The sequence below is a fragment of the Schistocerca piceifrons genome, chromosome X, assembly GCF_021461385.2.
Source record: "Schistocerca piceifrons isolate TAMUIC-IGC-003096 chromosome X, iqSchPice1.1, whole genome shotgun sequence".
NCBI lineage: Eukaryota > Metazoa > Arthropoda > Insecta > Orthoptera > Acrididae > Schistocerca > Schistocerca piceifrons.
Window position 1 is genome coordinate 138,000,045 of NC_060149.1, and position 19,231 is coordinate 138,019,275.

The 19,231-nt window shown below is 40.8% G+C and overlaps 1 protein-coding gene across 1 annotated transcript in view; it reads left to right on the forward strand.

The window, feature by feature from the left end:
- The first annotated feature begins 844 nt into the window (after positions 1-844).
- Positions 845-19,231, forward strand: part of LOC124722881 (protein zyg-11 homolog B-like) — a 233,030-nt gene continuing 214,643 nt past the window's right edge. Inside the window, exon 1 of the mRNA XM_047248018.1 lies at positions 845-1,033. The gene's annotated coding sequence lies outside the window, so the exon portion shown is untranslated. The remainder of the gene's footprint in view (positions 1,034-19,231) is intronic.

Consider the following 19,231-nt stretch of genomic DNA (forward strand, 5'->3'; position numbering starts at 1 on the left):
TTCTTCATAAGTAATGCATACTACACAATCAAAGATTACCGGTACTTACACGATTCGGAGTAGCGGTTAATAATAAAAGGCGATAACTACATTAATTTGTCAGATTACAATTTCGTACTGGTTTTGTGAGAAAAGCTTGTGCCAAGATCTAATATTTTATCATTTTCCTAAGTTCAACATTTCACTTAACGTGGCAGGATGCTGACGCAGTTTTTCAAGTGGACACAGGGAAGGTCATGTTCATGGGCATGGAAAATAATGGCATGTTCCCCGGCCTGGAGTCAGTTTTTTCAACGGACTGAAGTTAGTGCAAGACGTACAGCAGCAAGTTCATGGTTCCGGGCCACCAGCAGGTGTCCTTCATATATGCAAGGACCAAAAGAATGAGGCAGTGCAGTTGTTAAGAGGCTGACCTTGTGGTCGGGAGGATGGAGCCTATTCTGTACGGTTTTCCTGATTTAGATTTTCTGATTTAGATTTTCTGTGGTTTTCCTAAATAATTTTAGACCTATGCCATTATGGTTCCTTCATCAAGACCACGGACGACCGCCTTTCGTACCCTCATAAAACATACTTGTATCTTATATGTGCGTGATTATCTTTTGAGTCAATAAACAAATAAACGAATAAAGAATTCTGTACTTTATGGAATTAGATAAAACGGAATTAGATAAAACGTTTTTCCACCCGTAATGACGGAATGAAAAGAAGCTCATATATTACTGCTACAAAAACAGCGTTTTCATGTCGACGCGAGATATATTGAATATGCACCGATGAACCGAACATACCAGTAACCAGAGATTAACCTACATACATCAAGAGCGTCGTTTGACGTGATAGCTCTGAAACATTGAACATGTTTGGATATAGTTGTATTCTGTATGATGTTGTGTTTATCGAGTGGTAATGATTGTTGTCAATATAAGACGTTATTCGTTGTTTATTTTCTACGTCAGTGCATTTAGTAGGCACATCAAAAATGTCCTATAGTGACAAAGAATTCATCTTTTTGGCAGCTACATTCGAAGAGGTAAGATATGATTGTGTATTGTGACAGCTCCTAACATACCGAGCACAAAAGCGAGACAGTTAGCGCTAATACATTACTGCTTCAGTGTTAATCATGAAGAATGACATGTTTCTTTTTGCCCGAAAGCCTGTCATTGAATATTTGTGGACTGAAATCTCAATTTTTATTACCTTCCCGTCGGTATGTTGGTCAAAGTATGACAGTTTGAATAAGCATTCTAAAGTGTTTTCCGCGGCACTTGCTTTAAATGACAGTAAATACTACGTTGAATATAGACTATGACTAGCGGCATGACTACAGTGGGTATGATGCAGAACTGTCTGGAAAGAAAGCACAAAGTAATGAAATTGATAGCAGGTTACAGTTTCCCTTAAGAACGACCAACATAATGCTTTCGTAGTTGATTGATTATCGTAAAATAAGTTGATGATGCAACCATTATGCAGCTTTCAATTCGGTATTTACAGAGTAGAAGATGTCACATATGTCAATACTAGAAATAGTCGTTTCTCCATTCAGACGCTAAGAAATTAGCGTTGTGTTTGCGTACTAAACATTTAATTTCTATTTATTGTTTTAATCTATAATACAGCCAACAGATGAATCAGAGAGAAAATCAATTAAAATCTCTCTCTCTCTCTCTCTCTCTCTCTCTCTCTCTCTCTCTCTCTCTCTCTCTCTGTGTGTGTGTGTGTGTGTGTGTGTGTGTGAGACAGATTGACACCAACTTCAAGGTTAGATTATTTCCCTCTATCTAATACACGGATTCGTTATAATGTTTGAAGAAAACTCTATTTAGGCCTAATTTAATCTTCCAAGAGCTTACTGTTCTGTGTTATTCTTAATCTCTTTTTTTTCGTACTGTAAATACTGTCATACCAGATTGCGCGAGTTACTTTATTTCAAACGTTCATAAATTCTTTGTGTTACATATTATGACACACTTAATGTTGTTGTTGTGTTTGTATAATATGTTAGGTAGAAAACGGGCTAATATTGCAACATGTTCACAGATAATAAATATTACAGCTAAGCTGTTTAAGTTTACAATATGACATTCCAGAAATGTATTTTGGCTATTAGCCATGGGACATATGTTATTGTCGTGTCCATTGACTACAACTGTTGTTGTGGTTTTCAGTCTGAAGAATAGCTAGATGCAGATCTTCAAGCTCGTGTACAAGCCCTTTCCTTTTTGCATAGCTACTGCAACCTACACACATTTAAACCTGGTAACTGCAGTAGGGCTTTGCTGTTCCTCTACACTTTTAATCCTAGCTCCACACACCCCACACACAGGCACATACATACATATTCATTCCATTACTAAATTTGTTGTTCATTGATGCATCAGCATGTGTCCTATTAACATGTGTTGTGCCATGAATTTCTTTTCGTCCCAATTCAGTTCAGAATCTCTAGATTAGTTATCCACTCTGTCTACCCTTCTGAATTGCTGCTTCATTTTCATTTCCTTGTACTCCTATAAATGCAGCCTGGTTTCTATGAACGTATGTTATCTCTACTACCCTCAGAAATTCAAAGTGTATACCAGTGAATGTTGTCAGAAGCCTTTTGTAAATGGACATATGCTACAAATGTGTTGGTAGGTTTGCCTTTCTTTACTCCATCTGCTAAGATTAGCTGTAGGATTGGTGTTACCTGATGTGTTCATGCTTTTCTCCGTAATAGAAACTCATCTTCCTTGAGGTTGGTTTCTATCAGTCTTTTTTTATTTTGTAAATAATTCATGCCAGTATTAAATTGATGGTTGTGGAATATTCACACCGGTCAACACCTGTCTTCTTTGGAATTTATTACATACTTCTTGAAGTCTCATGATATTTAATTTGGTTCTTTTAACTTGTACAGGTCCCATATGCTTAATTTTCGTTACTTGTCTACAGTTTCTTCACTTTTGAGTTACAGTTCATAACCAATAATTGATGGCCAGATTCCACATCAGCACCAGGAAATGCAGCTCAAAATCCTGTTTTCAAATCCATGTCTTAATATTATATCATCTATGTGGTGGCTCCAGGTCAGGTTCTTGTGCGTAGAACATACTGTCATTATTCTTATACCAAGTATTAACAATGGTTAAACTGTGCTCTGTGGAAAATTCTGCCAGGCAGCTTCCCCTTCAGTTCCTTTCTCCCAGTCTATCTTCTCAAAAATGTTTTCTTCTGTTCCTTTTCTTGCCCTCAAATTCTAGTCCCTAATCAGAATTAAAGCTTTGTCTCCGTAACAGTCTGAATAATTTCTTTTATTTCATCACACATTATTTGTCTCCTCTCCGTATGTGGAGGTAGCAGTTACGAGTGTTTGAACTTTAACAGTTGCAACTATTTATTTACAGCTTGTACAAAATAGATATGTGTTTAAAAGTTTTAATGACCTTCAGAGTAGTCACTACCATTGTGTATAACCCGTTGACAGCAATATTGAAGTCATAGGATACTCTTACCTCATAGTATACTCTTACCTGTGCCAGTTGTGTTGACAGTTTGAGTGGCGCGGTTTGTTGCCCGAAGAATTTGTAGCAGTCCTGAAGCGAATGCCGTGAAGTGTTTCCTTCAGTTTAGAAATCGAGTTGAACTCACAAGGGCTTAAGTTGGGGGAGTGCAGTAGGTGGTGTAGCACTTAGCAACTCCGTCAGTCAAACAAATCAGTAACTGCTTGCATCGTACGTGCTTGAGCACTGTCCTGCAAAATGATGGTCAGGTCCTGCAGAAAGTGTCATCATTTGTCTCTAAGCTGGTTGTTAGTTGTGTTCCAAAAATGGACAGCATAGAGACAGAAGTGTGTGTATTGGCTACAATAATGTGTTCACTGTGCTATTCGTAGCAGCTCATTCACATTCTTCTTTTCACATTCATTATTGGATCTACTCCTTTAATACCCCATTTCAATTTTTTTGTTGATAACCATGTACTCACTTGACCAGAAAACCTTTTCTTTCTACCACTGCACTTCACTAATTCCCACTATATCTAATTTCAACCTATCTACTTTTCTTTGTAAATTCTCTGACCTACTTATCTAATAAAGAGATCTGACATTCAGAATCCTCTATCACATGCACCTATTTCAGCATGAATTATGTTGCTGCTTCATTCCACTGTTCAGTCCATATCTGACTGATTTGTGAATGAATAATTAAATTAATGAAAAATGATATAGTGCAGTGATTACGACACTGTCCTCACATTCAAGATGATGAAGTTTACTCTGTCTAATTAAGGTTTTTTTTTTTTTTTAATTATTTTTCTGGCATGTGCCAGTATGTTTCCTTTATCAATGCCAGATCTGCCCATTTGTCCTATCATTATAAAAGCATACTTACATATTCTGTGTGTATGTATATTTTGGGCTATTTTTTTCATTGTGTTATGATGTCAAATCCAGTATCATTGTGAGATGATCCTCAGAAGAAAGAAATATGTAAATCTTTATGAAACCATGTAATTTTCCACTCATCTCTTGCTTTCTAATCATGTGACTGAACCCACTGAAAAAACCTGTCCTGCACACCTCCTCCAGTCCCATCATGCATGTGATATACAGTGTAAGAGGTGGGGTCATATTCGAAGCTACACGAGTCATTTACCAACTGCTTTGTGTTCACTGTATATAATTCTACATAAGGATGGCTTCTAGCAAATGGACAGAACACACATATAGATACAAATAAAAATGTTTGATATTCAGTACTGAGATGCTAGGCACTTTATTGATAGTGTAATTAAAGAGATGTGACTACCAATAGGTCATTTTTCCCCATCGAACACCGGTTTCTCTGAGCGTTACAGGTGGGAGCTTGCTCTGTAACATATACTTTAATCTCATGATTCTCCTGGGTGTACTCTTTCCCCTTTTTAACCTTCCAATGCCCCCCCCCCCCCTCCCCACTTTTCTTTTATGATTATCTTTTATTTTCATCCTTAGTTTTCTCCATTTCCACTTTATTATATTTATTTACTACATTCTATTTCTTTTATTCTTTTCATTTGTCATTTTACTTTCTCAAATTGAGATTATGTAGACTTTGACACTATTTATGTCAGTCACTATTCACGTTACTAATCAAACATTTAAATTTGACAACAGAGACAAAGGTGAGACTGAGATGGGGTATACAATGACAGAGATGCTAATGTAAAATTCTATGTCCTTAAAAATTTCATGTCAATATTTGAGGGTGGGGTTCCTTTAAAAAAAAAAATTCAAATTGAAACTGTCAATGTTTTCTGATGCACAGTGACCTTCAGTCTCTCTGGTGCCATTCCGTCATATTTGTATTCTTTCCACCATACACCTCAGTGGTGTCTGTCAACAAGGGTTCAGTTAAGTAATTTTGTGTTCCATAGTAAATTTGCATAATTTCTATTGGAATGCCATGGAATGAGTCACTTTACAAGCTGTGTGCACGTGATGTGTTTATACAGCTACATGCTGTTCCTTTACAAACTACTGACTAGCAAAATGGCTTAAATTTAATAAAAATGATTATAACACATGATACTAGCATTTAGTGAAAAATTCATCTATAGAACAGCAGGAGTAGCCATAAAAAATATTTTTGTTTGGATTTGTGATACTCAACAGTTGATCGAAGATTTTTGTGGCTGCTGTTAAGTATGTTTTTCAACCAATGACAGCTTTAGTGGTGAGTAATTAAGGTCATTTCTTCATATATATATTAAGCTTCGATTAGATTGTTTAATGCCTCCATTACATGCATACAAGATGGCTGTTAGTGAACTCCATGTATTATCCTCGCTTCTCACTCTTATGCAATCAGTGAAACTTTGTGGCAGGTTACCACCGTGGGCAGTGCTGTTCATCCCCTGAGCTCTCCAGACTGACCTTGTGGCTAAGCTTAAATTCTCTCTGTAACTTCACAGAAACTCTGCTGGATATGTTGCATAGCACCATCAGAAGCAAGGAATTGAAGTGCAGGTCGACTTATGAACTGTGCGTGGTTAATTTCATGTTTAAAAGTGCAAAAGCTAAGTTGCCAGGTTTAACTCCTTGTCCAGAACACAGATAAATCTGTCAAACAGTTGAAAGTCCGGGATAGAATAACAACAATATGGAAAGGATAGGTTGGTACTTACCACATAGAGCAGGCATTTAGTAACAGACTCTGTGAAAAAGAGTGCTGACAATTTAAGCTTTCAGACAGAGTCTTCCTCCCAGAGTAGGAAATACACACACGACCACAGAAGCACAACTCACACACAAATGGCCATTGTCTTCAGGCACTAAGAACCAACAGTGTCTGATATGAACAGCAATCTAGGTGGTTTGGGGTGTGGGGGTAAGGAAGAGGTGTTTGGAGGGGTAGTGGGGTAGGGTTGGGGGAAGAAGCTAGTGCTTGCCTGTGGGAGACTGAAGGGATGTTGTGGGAATGGACTGGGGCTGCTAGGTGAGGTGTTGGGAGGCTGTAATTGGGGAGAGTGACGGGTACAGGGAGGCGGAAGAAGTAGAGAAGGCTTAAAGACTGTGTGGGTGGACCGGCAGGATAGAAAGCACATATAGTACTGGAGTGGGAATACCGAAGGAAATAAGTAGGTGGAGGACAAGGACTAATGAAGGTTGGGGCCAAGAGGGTCACAGGAATGATGAATATGTTGTTGGTAGGGTCCCACAACCTCAGTTCAGAAAAGCCGGTTTTGGTGGGAAGAATCCATATGGCACAGGCTGTAACAACGCAGTCATTAAAGTGAAGCACATCCAGGAGACTCATGAGGTGAAGGGATATGGCATAGAGTTTTTACTATTTCTTTATTATAATTTCTAATCTTTTTTTTTTTTTAAAGGAACCCCACCCTCAAATATTGACATGAAATTTTTAAGGACATAGAATTTTACATTAGCATCTCTGTCATTGTATACCCCATCTCAGCCTCACTTTTTTAGCTAATCCTTAAAACACTGTATCCTGATATCATTATTAAATCTATATGTTTTGCCCTGTCATTTTAGCAAGACTTAGAACTGTATTATACTACACTGTTCTCTTTCAGTATAGTCCATTAAAATCAGATATAGCATTAACAGTAGGTAAACATTAAATATTTTCAGCCTGAACACTTTGTGCAAAATATTACCAAGCAGATTGCTGCTCTAGCAGTGAAATAATTTTTCTAGTTCATTTTTTATGTCTTGCCTGACAGTTATCTGCACAATGAAATGTAGGTTTCCCATAAATAATTGAAAGTTTCCCAATAGGGAATAGTTAGAAAGAGATGTCTTCTTCTGTAAAAACTCACAAGCACATTCTCTTAGATCCTGATCTACATAAGAACTGCCTGTTCCAATAATTTTTACTTCAGTTTCAAGTTCTACGCATGTGGCTCCCCCTTTCTTTTTCCATATTGATTGTATATGATGATGATGCCACCCTATAACCATTTACTCCTCTGTCCCTGTGTTTACATGATATTCAGGCAGGCATAGAATGTTCTTCCCTTTCACAAATTGTCTAAACATACAACATACTATGTATTTCAATCTCACAGTGTTCTCATAAAATGATCTAACTGTATTTGTCTGAAAGCTGTTAAATATTTTGTAATCCAGTCAGTTCTTATTGTTTATGTTTGCCCTTCCATTTCTTTCAGGAGTTCTTTACCTCCCAATTGCAGCAAAATATGAAACGTTTCTTCAGCCAACACCAACCCACTCAAAACTTTGTTAATATGGCTGACAATGTGTGAACATATGGTCAGTCCTGACACTGCAAAATCTCCACAGATTTCCACACTCCTGTGTTCTGTTTCTTTTTGCTGGCTTTTGGAGTGTGCCCATGCATACATTACAGAAGTGGAATGTCAGTTATGATGATACCAATGTGAAGACAGTACAACATCCAGTCATCAAGTGGAGAAAATCTCTGACGCAGTTGGGAATCTAACTTGGGCCCCTTTGGTTAGCAATCTGCTGCACGTACTGCGCAGCTACCGAGGTGTATGTTATGTATTCTGTTGCTTTGACGATTCCATCCAGGTCACCTCCTTTAGTTTTACAGTCAAGTTTGTTAGACTATTTCCTGCTATGAGCAGCTGATCCTTTTCTTTTCTGCTACCAAAATCTTTGCACACAAAGTCCCTATGTCTTCTGTAGCGTGGCTGTGATGATCACTTCGATTCGTGATACTTGCGACCTCATATCTTTCATTCAGTGTTTCCTATAGCATCTAGTCTACACTTCTCCCATTACTACTTTGTAGTAGCAAATCTATTTTCTCTCTGCTTGATTTTGCTCTGACACAGCCTCTATGTTATTTTTGTGAGTTGGCTGCATGCCGGTTCATTGCAGGCCTGACAGAGACGCTTTCCCTTTTACTTCAGATACCAAGGTAAACTGGTTGTTAACTACAGTTTCAAATGTGGTTTCTTCATTTCTTTTCTTTTCATTTTTATGTGTCACTATTTCTCAGACGCAACCGTCTCCTGTCACCCGATACTATGAACTGAGCAAGGTGGTGGAGTGGTAGACTCTGGACTTATATAATCTGTGCAATTCAAAATATATACTTTCTAATTTGCGTAAGGGCACTAATGGTTCCATGGGAGAAACACATCATATACTTTGTAGGGATCCCTAATACAGTCATTCCTGTGAAATATCAACCTACAAGACACATGTGTTATTCCAGACTGAATAACATGTAACATGTTCATTATACATGGTGTTAGTTGTACAATAACCAACTGTGATATGGAAGAAAACAACATGCACTTAATAAAGACAGTACTTACCTTCCAACGAGCTGAACAGTGTAGTGTAATTGATACTTGTTGACAGGTGGAAGTAAACACTGCCCGGATAGTTGCTTAAAGCAGGTTTCAACTTGCATAAAACATGAAATTAATGGAAACTGGCAACTACAATCTTCAAAACAATAATATAAAATGGAAACTACTAGTAAAATTAAGAAAAAAATTGCAGCTGATCAGAATAACATGTAGGATCCCTGAACAACTGCTGATGATGTCACTTAAGAGATATGGAGTGACCTGCCTCCCCTCTCCCATCTTCTCGCTTGTTTTCTGTTTTCTTAGCTGAAGAATGAATGTGTGGTTTTGAAAGCTAGAAGTACTGTTTTGTTTATTTATCTGTGTTTCTATCCACTGTACTGAGAGTTGTCCCTCATAAACATTAAAGAACTGGCCATGCTGCTTGTCTCTTCATAATTTAAAAAAATTCAGAATGAAGTTTCTTCGTGTATAGAAATTTATATATATATTCATTTACTGTCTACGAAGGCTGAAGGAAAATGTCATTCTAATCATCACATTCTAGAATTGTCTTGAATGCAGCTAGCTGTTTTTTAGAACATTCCATCAGTATTACCTTTGTCAATTACGCCATTTCCATTAGTAATTGTGTGCAGACAAAACATAGGAGTACTGAATTAAATTTGAAAGTAAGAGGAACTGTTGTATGATCTGTGCATAACTGAGCTTGCTGTGACTACTTTCTGGAAGGAACAGACATCCTAGTTCTTGATAAGTACACTGATTTATTTATATAAAGAGCCTTTTTCCCACAGCTTCACTCACTAACATATACAACACACACACACACACACACAGTGTGTTTGTTTTAATTTGAGACCACTAAATATTTAAAAAATGATGCATTGTACGAAAAAGAAAAAGTTCAAGGTGAAAAGTTAATATTAGTAAAGTGGGACCTGCCTGTGCTACAACTGGTCACCAGTTAATCACCCCTGCTGCACAGACTTAGTATTTTCAAGTGGGACACCCCCCCCCCCCCCCCCCCCGCCCACCACCCTCCAATTTTATTGACTGCTTGGATTCTGTGCCAAAAGATACATACATATTATTCGAACTATTGTTTCCCATTCATGCTGATGGTGCTGTAATTGACAAGTATCAAGTGTGCCTATTTTTGCAATTAGGAACGGACACATTTAATTGTACATTTCATTTACAATGTAACAGTAAACAACTGTTCTTATGATTAATACTGTTGTTCAAATGTTACTTGAGTGTTGTAAATGTGATTGCTCAGTACAAATAATATGACTAGACATTGACATTTATGGCAAATAAACTACCTGTACGGTAATATAGTTCTCTGTTCCATTCGGGGTAGGTTGTGGTGAGTCACCCTCGAACTCATCATCAGGGTGACTGGTTTCAGTGTGTATTTTCATCCAGCTGCCTTAACTCACGTGCTGGCTGTTATGTGGAATACAAACCACATCCATTGTAATAAGGTAAAATGCCCATCAAGTTATAGTGACAGACATTGCCCATGGATACTCTCCAAAATCAAACATCCTAATGGTGAGAGGCGAGGGGACTCACCAGTATCAAGCAGCCTGATTGGGAGAGACTAGGGGCTCACCAAAATCAAGTATCCCGATGGATACAGAAAACTATTACATCCATGTCATCATCCCTTGATTGTGCTAAATGTAGTTTTGAACCAGACATTGGAATAGCTAAACCTATTGTACTGTACAGTCAAATTTGCAATGCTGAAGGAAATTTTGAGCATAAATATCAACTGTTAGAACACAAAGGTTTACATCTACATCATGAACGATGTGTATAATTAAAGGCGTCAGTTACTAATTGCAAAAACAGGCACACTTGATATTTGTCAATTACAGTGCCATCTACAAGGAATGGAAAACAATGGTTTGAGTGAACCATACTTATTTTTTGGCATAGAATCCAAATATACAAGAAGCAGTTCCCACATGAAAATATGAAGTTGATCCCACTTATGGAAAAAGTGTGGTTAGGAGGTGGCCAGGTGTAACACAGACAGATGTCCCCTTTACTAATATTAACTTTTATGTAGAACATTTTTTTTCCACACAACACATTGTTTTCGAAATATTTAGTCCCCCCCTCCAGTCCTTGAGCCATCAATCTTCTGACTGATTTGATGCAACCCGCCATGAATTCCTCTCCTGTGCCATCCTATTCATCTGAGAGTAGTGCTTGCAACCTACATCCTCAATTATTTGCTGGATGTATTCCAATCTCTGTCTTCCTGTACAGTTTTTGCCCTCTACAGCTTTTGCCCTCTACAGCTCCCTTTACTATCATGGAAGTCATTCCCTGATGTCGTAACATGTGTCCTATCATCCTGTCCCTTCTTCTTGTCAGTGTTTTCCACATATTCCTTTCCTCTCTAGTTCTGCACAGAGCCCCTCATTCCTTACCTTATCAGTCCATCTAATTTTCAACATTCGTCTGTAGCACCATGTCTCAAATACTTCGATTCTCTTCTGTTCCGGTCTTCCCACAGTCCATGTTTCATTACCACAGGATGCTGTGCTCTATACATACATTTCGAGAAATTTCTTCCACAGATTAAGACCTATGTTTGATACAAGTAGATTTCTCTGGGCCAGGAATGCCCTTTTTGCCATTGCTAGTCTGCTTTTCATGTCCTCCTAGTTCCATCCATCATCAGTTATTTTGCTACCTAGGTAATAGAATTCCTTAACTTCATTTAATTTGTGACCATCAAGCCTGATGTTACATTTCTTGTTGCTCTCATTTCTGCTACTTCTCATTAGTTTCATCTTTCTTTGATTTACTCTCAGTCCATATACTGCACTCATTAGACTGTTCATTCCATTTAGTAGATGATATAATTCTTCACTTTCACTCAGGATAGCAATGTCATTAGCGAATCATATCATTCATATCCTTTCACCCTGAATTTTAATTGTACTCTTCAACCTTTCTTTTATTTCCCTCAGTGCATCTCCGATGTGAGATGGAACAGTAGTGGTGCAAGACTACATCCCTGTCTTACACCCTTTTTAATCCGAGTGTTTCATACTTGATCATCCATTCTTATTATTCCCTCTTGGCTCTTGTACATATTGTATATTACCTGGTCTCCTTATGCATTATCCCAATTTTTCTCAGAATATTGAACATCTTGCACCACTTTACTGCTATGACTTCTGCACTACTTGTTAGCAGCAGACACAGTGTCTGCACCATAGACTGAGATGGTGTGGAGTTTTACAATTATTTATTGAACTTTCTTTACAATTTCTCCCTCGTCGTCATTGCCCAGCGCTACGGATCCCTTGGCCTGGCTGTTGCTGTGTAGATTCTCCGACAATGTGCGCAACACGCGCCACTGATTGCACTTGGGAGCCTGAGGCCACCAGTGCTCCGCTGAAGCCAGGATGCCCTGTGGTTGAGATGAACTCGTCGTCGCTCCAGTACGGGCACGCCCTCGGAGCCGCGTCACCGTGAGGTCAGCTGCCGACGCCTGCTGCACCGGCAGCTGGGAAGCCGTCAGTCGCGAGGTCCTCTCATGGACGGACCACACGCCGTGGGGCCGGGTTGCCGTGAAGTCCGGGCGTCAGTCCCCGGCGGCACCTGTGACCAAGACCGCTCTGTGGCCAGTGCTACTGGAAGTTCTCGCTGTAGTTAGTCAGCCATGGTGCCGACCGAACTCGGGCCAACCTCCAAGGCTGACGTGGACATCTGGCGGCGAATGGATGACTCCTGCAAGCTGGAACAGACTTCCGGAATTATCACCTACAAAGATTGAACATTTGGACATGGACCACGTCCGTCCTCAGATCCAAACTGCTTCCTAATGGCTTCTGCCTGTTGCTGCATGCACTCCACTATTTACATCTGCCAGGAGGACATTTTTTACCCTCGGTGGTAGCTTTTTGTTACTACTCCCACAGTATATTGCAGCATAACTTAGTGTGCTGGTCTCACTTCCCCTTACTCAGCATTCTCCTGGCTTCGCTCGGTCTGTGTGCACCCTTGCGTCAGTCTGTTGGTAGACTGCTGCTGTCAGCAAGGCTATTTGTGCCTGCCTACTTCGCAATGCCTCGGTCGCTGGCATGCCTCTGTTTTGCCATTCTCCACTGCGTGAAGCAACGCTTACTACATGTGGCTGCAACACTGCCTCCCCCTAAAAATTAAATTTGTCCCCGAATTTGCCCTATACGTTAACTCTAGTTCTATCCTATATTCTACTTCTTCCCTATATACATCCAGGTTGCCCTGACTCATGCCCTACTGGTAATCCATTCTACAGGAATCTCATGTAGCAGTCTTGGATTAACATGCTGAATCCTCCGTTTTAATAAGACATATACCACAACGATAAATACAATCAACACGGTAATAGTACTGGTTGAAATACCAATGGTCACTATGATACGTTTCCACCTGGTATCGTACTCCTCCACATGCCTTAATAATTACTGCATTGAAATTTGACCTTTCTCCGAATCTACTTGTTTATCTATTGTTTGAAATAGTGTAGCATCTAAAGTGTCGTTAATATACGTCAAATTTTCTCCTGGAGCAATGCTGAATGATGCATCTGGCCAGTACAATGTCACATGAATATCTGTAACCTTGATGACTCCCGTGACTGTTGCTGGTAAGCTGAAACAATCCCCTACTATTTCACAGTTTGTCCCGTTGATTAGCAAACCACTGTCCCGTAATTCCATCTCCATGGTTGCTGTCCAATTCCCATTGTCATAACACTTGGCTGATATCCTCTCCATAGCGAATATTGAATACAACCAATGCCTCCCGACTTGCTGAATATGTGGCATGGGCTTCACTATTATTCTCCAACACTCCGAAGCTTCTGCTTCTGCCCTAAATAACTGGATCTCACGTGACCCCTTGCCCGTGAAAACAACCCGTGATGGACAAATGGAAACTGACTCCGTTAGACATCCCTCTTCAGAAATTAATAAACCGCCTGTGTCCTGAACTGTACGCCCTTTCCCATGCACTCCCATCTGACCGGATAAGGATGCACTGTGTAACAGTGATACTGTCTCCACACACTAGTTACTGGAAATCTAATCTCTATATACATCTTAACTAGATCCGTTGTTACCTTAATCCGAGACATATGATAAAAAAGTGACACACTCGCTTCAATTATCGGCCCTACGTGCTCTACCCCCTCTGGAAACTCTCCCTCTGCGTGCTTGAGACTCTGTCTGAATTTTTCTGGTGACATCATCGTCACACCCACCTGCCCGTGCGATGTGTGATGTACTGCCTCTTGCAGTTCATCCATCCTCACTCGTGCATCACCAATGCTGTTAACCAGAACCCGCAGCAATTTAGCCATTTCCAGCTTCCTTTCCACTACATGCAATCGCGCTTGTACCTGTTCCAGATCCATATTCAATAATTTCTGTGTTTGTTCTATATATGCTCGTAACCCTGTAGCCATCCCACGCACCACACGTGTCACATTCAACAGCTCTGTACCTAATCCCCGAATCTCTGTTGTGTGTATATCCACTAACTTCCCTATGCTTTCCTCCCTGTCGTGAATAACTGTTAAAGAATTGTTCAAACCATCAATATCATCTCTATCCGCTGTTCCAAAAATTGTTTTCAGCAACTTCCCACCTGCATTCAACCAACCCCTCTTTACTCTCTTTGTCCTCCCTGGAATCATGCTGACGACTTGGCACAGTTGTTCCCTTATTTCCTTACATGACCTATCCAAAGCCTCGTACTCTTCTTGCACGTCCCGTAATATTCAGTTCTTAGATGCAACCATTTCCACGCTCGATACCAACTCCTGTAGCTGCCGCATCTCATTCCTTACCTGCAGGATGTTGAGTGCCAGCCGAAGCGTCCACTCGTGACTCGTGAGGACCACATCCGGTTGTTTCCTGAACAACACCCCACTTTGCAACGGCATATCCTGTACCTGGCCAGCTTGTGTCAGCTGCCAGAGGACTACGCCCCATACTATCGACTTGTTCCCCATCCTGCATCACCTACAGAATGGAGAGAGAAGGAAAAAACTCCCATCACTACCCCTTGATACCAATAAAATAACCCTAGTCCACGCACACACACATTACAATTACTGCTAACTACACATCCCTCGAACACAACTTATACTTTACCTGGTTTACTGCCTGCTTCTGGCACTTCTTTTCGCTTTTTGCCAGAAGGAGAAGTACATATACACGGATCTATTACCCCCTGGAATTGCTTAACTCTACTAACGTGAACCACCGTTGTCTTGGTAGGCAATTGTAATTTTACATTGACAGGTGATGTCATTTCCACTACCTGGTATGGTCCCTGGAACTTGTTTGTGAACTTCTTGGTTCTCCCTTTTGGAACATACGGATTAGCTAGTAACACCCATTGGCCTACTCCGTAATGTGGCAACTTCCTCGTTGTACCTCCCATCCGTTCTTGTCATTCCAACGCTTTCGTGTTAGCTCGTCTAACTCTCTGCCATACTTCCTTAATGGTTTTCGCAAATTGCCTTACATACTCGCCCTCCGCTGCCAGCCTTGGACGAAGCATGTCAAAAGGTGGTGGCATCTTCCGCCCATACACCACTTCGTACGGTGACTGTCCTTTCGACGTATGTACCTTATTATTATATACACTGATTATGAATTGCATGTACACATCCCAGTCGGTGTGTTGACTATGTACATAGTGACTCAACATCTTAGCGATCGTGCGATGCACTCTCTCCGTTCGTCTGTTTGCTGGTGGATGGAATGGACTAGTCCGTAGTTTCTTTACATTCAGTAACTTACACAGTTGCTTCATCGGATCAGACGTGAAATTAGTACCTTGATTCGAGATTAAGGATTGAGGTATCCCATACCTGAGTAACCTATTATTAACTAAAGCTTGTTCCACCGTACTTGCTTTCTGATCTGGTAATGCAACCATGACTAAATACCTAGAAAAGTGGCCAATCACTGTTAACACATACTTATTCCCTGCTGCACTCCTATTAAATGGGCCTAATACATCAATTCCGATTTGTTGGAAAGGTCTGTCTGCCTCTGGCAATCTTTCAAGCTGAATCTTTTGATGGCTCAAGTCCGCACGCTGTGCGCATGGCACACAATTCCTGACATACTCGTCCACATCTTGACGTCGTGTCCTCCTCCAAAACTTCTCTGCTATCCGCCTATCCGTAGCTCTTCTCCCGCCATGTCCTGAAAGAAAATGGTCATGCGCCTGTTGCAAAACTTCAGATCTTAACGCTGCTGGTACGACGATGCGCGGGCCACATTTCGTTGACCTGAAAAGTATCCCGTCCTTTACTAGGAACTGCGGTTGCTTTTGAACAATTGGCAATCACTATCCACGGCTTGTGTCCTTTTCCACTCATCTTCAGTCACCTCTGTTACTTGTAATACTGCCACTTTCCTGCTCAATGCGTCACCATTGGCATGTTTCACACCTTGCTTGTGTATCACCTCATAATCGAACTCACTGAATTTCATCGCCCATCTCACTAGCCTACTCGCTGAGTCTTTCAGACCTAATAACCATTTCAGAGCTGAATGATCTGTCACAACCTTAAACCTTCTACCACACAGATAACATCGAAAGTAGGAAATCCCACATATTACCGCTAACAATTCCATCTCCGTCGTGGAGTAATTTTGTTCCGCCTTGTTAAGTTGTCGAGACGCGAACACCATCGGATGTTCTTTGCCATCAATTTCTTGCCCAAGTACAACCCCAAGAGCGTGATTAGATGCATCACATTGTAGTATAAACTCCTTCGAAAAGTCTGGAAACTTCAAAACTGGATCTGATGTCAGTATCCATTTCAACTCTTGAAATGCTTTCTCGCACTCTGACGTCCATTGGAAGGTAACACCTTTTCTTAGCAACTTAATAAGTGGCCTCGCTATATCTGCAAACCCCTGTACAAATTTTTGATAATAGCTCGCAACACCAACACACGATTGCAGTTGTTTAGCCGTTTGCGGAACCAGAAAATCTCGTACTGTGGAGGTGAGACGAGGATCTGTCCGTACTCCGTCCTGACTGATAACATGCCCGAGATAATTTACTTGTGCCAAAATGGCGTTTGTCCAAACTTAATGTTAGCCGTGCTGCCTCTAATCTTTTAAACACCTCCTCTAACTGTTCCACATGCTGCTCTGTATCTCTTGAAAAAAACTATAATGTCATCCAGATACACCATGCAGTTTTTCGGTTGCAACCCGTGAAGGACTCCATGCAACAACCTCTGAAATGTTGCTGGAGAATTTTTTAGTCCAAACGGCATTCTTTTATACTCGAAGTGACCACAATGTGTCGTAAATGCTGTTTTTGGCCTGTCCTCCGGACATACTTCAATCTGGTGATAACCACTTCGCAAATCCATAGTGGAGGAAAATTTACACTGCTCTAGGTTGTCTAACGTTTCTGTGATATTCGGAATTGGATACATGTCTGCCACTGTCCGTTCATTCAAATGTCTGTAATCATTACAAAAGCGAAATTTTTTCGACCCGTCCGGTGTCTTCTTCGGAACTAGGACCACGCTACTAGACCAAGAACTATTACTGTGCTCGATTATCCCATCTTCCAGTTGTTGCTCTATTAATTGCGCTACTACTGGTTGTAATTGTTTCAGTAGTCTGTATGGCTTACGATACACTGGAGCGTGATTCCCTGTCGGAATAGGATGCTGTGTTATCGGTGTAGCAGGTAACACACCCTGTGCTTCAAACAATGCTTTATACTTTAGTAATAATGCTTCCATACCCAAACGATCATTTCCTCTCAAATGATTTACCTTGTCATGAGGTGCAGATGTGCTGATGGTTTGCTTTACATCATAGTCTAGCCTCGAACTATCGATGTCCTCTTCATCCATAACTCTACTGTGGCTATTACTAATCCCTTCAGCAGATCGACATCATCCTGCCCGAAGTTATCTAAACTCACCGGAACCATAAACTGCCCGTTTATATCCGTTACCCGTGATACACTCCTACGAATAAAGCAATGCTTTTCATCTAAAACCTCATTACTCAGTAGTAGCTCTACCAAGAATAACCCCTGCTATGGCACATCGACATCCACCGGTACCCAGATCAACTTCCCTGTACCTGTTCGTACTTTGTCACACGAAATCACCTTTCATGCACTTGTACGCAGTTTAGTTGGTATCACCTCAGTTATCGGTGCACCTTACGACTCTCAAACATTTGCAACGGCTGTACCCATTGAGAACAAGTTCCCATCGAGTTCCAGCGTATGTTTCGAAAGATCAATTTTGGTGTGATGCTTAATCAGAAAGTCCAACCCAAGTATCACTGAAAATCCCTGTCCCACAGTTGCCAACACATCCATTTGCTCCTGGAACCACACGTTCCCTATCTTAAACTTGAGCTGTGCTGTCCCTAGTGCATCTAATTTTCCATCACCTACTGCACGCAATCTGTATCTCGGAGCTTCCAATCCTTTCTTGCCCACGAGGTCCACACTGACAACTGATACATGCGCTCCAGTATCCACTAAAACTCTTCGCCACGCCACTTATCTTTTATCCAAACCATCAAACTACAATCCGCCACTTCGTGCACACTCTGAGTACGAATGCCTCCCCGTGGCAGGAACACTCCCTTTTTCGTTTAACAGTTTTTTACCTGCTGTATCATTAACCCATCTTTTGGCTTTACACTGCCGTGCCTTATGCCATATTTTCTGGCAATTGAAACACTGTGGTTCCCGACATTGTCCCTTAAAATGACCTTGCTTCCCACAACGGTGACACTCTTTGGAAGACGAAAAAATTTTCTTATCATTGCGGCTTCTAGTGGCGCTATCCACTTCCTGCAAATGTGTAGCTACGCGCAATGCTGCTGCTAAGTCACTTGGATTTTCCATCCGTATCCGACGTGAAAAATCCTGCGAGACCCCTCACAAAAATGCGTCTAAAGCTCTATTCTCTGCTTCTTTCAATAGAACTTCATTTGCACTCACATCTTGTGTTAACTCATATGTGTGCGCATTCGTTCTCCTAATTCTGTCTGAAAATTCTTCAACCGTTTCACCTGTTTTTTGCATCACCCTCCCCAATTTTTCTCAAAAAATCTGGCACTGTTTTGTTTCCTAAACCTTTGCAATAATCCCTCAACCAACTCTGTGAATGCAGTAGCATCCTCTAACCCTTTGTGGTATGCCACATAAGTCTTTGCGCCACCTACTAACCATAACCTCTCTTTTTGCAAACACATTTCATCCGACCAGCCACACAGTCTAGCCATACTACGTACGTCACCAATGACAACATTCACATCCTCTGATGTTTTACCCGAGAAGGAAGGTATCAAATTAGCCTCTGAACAATCTGCCTCACCGACAAAGACAGTACCCTTGCATT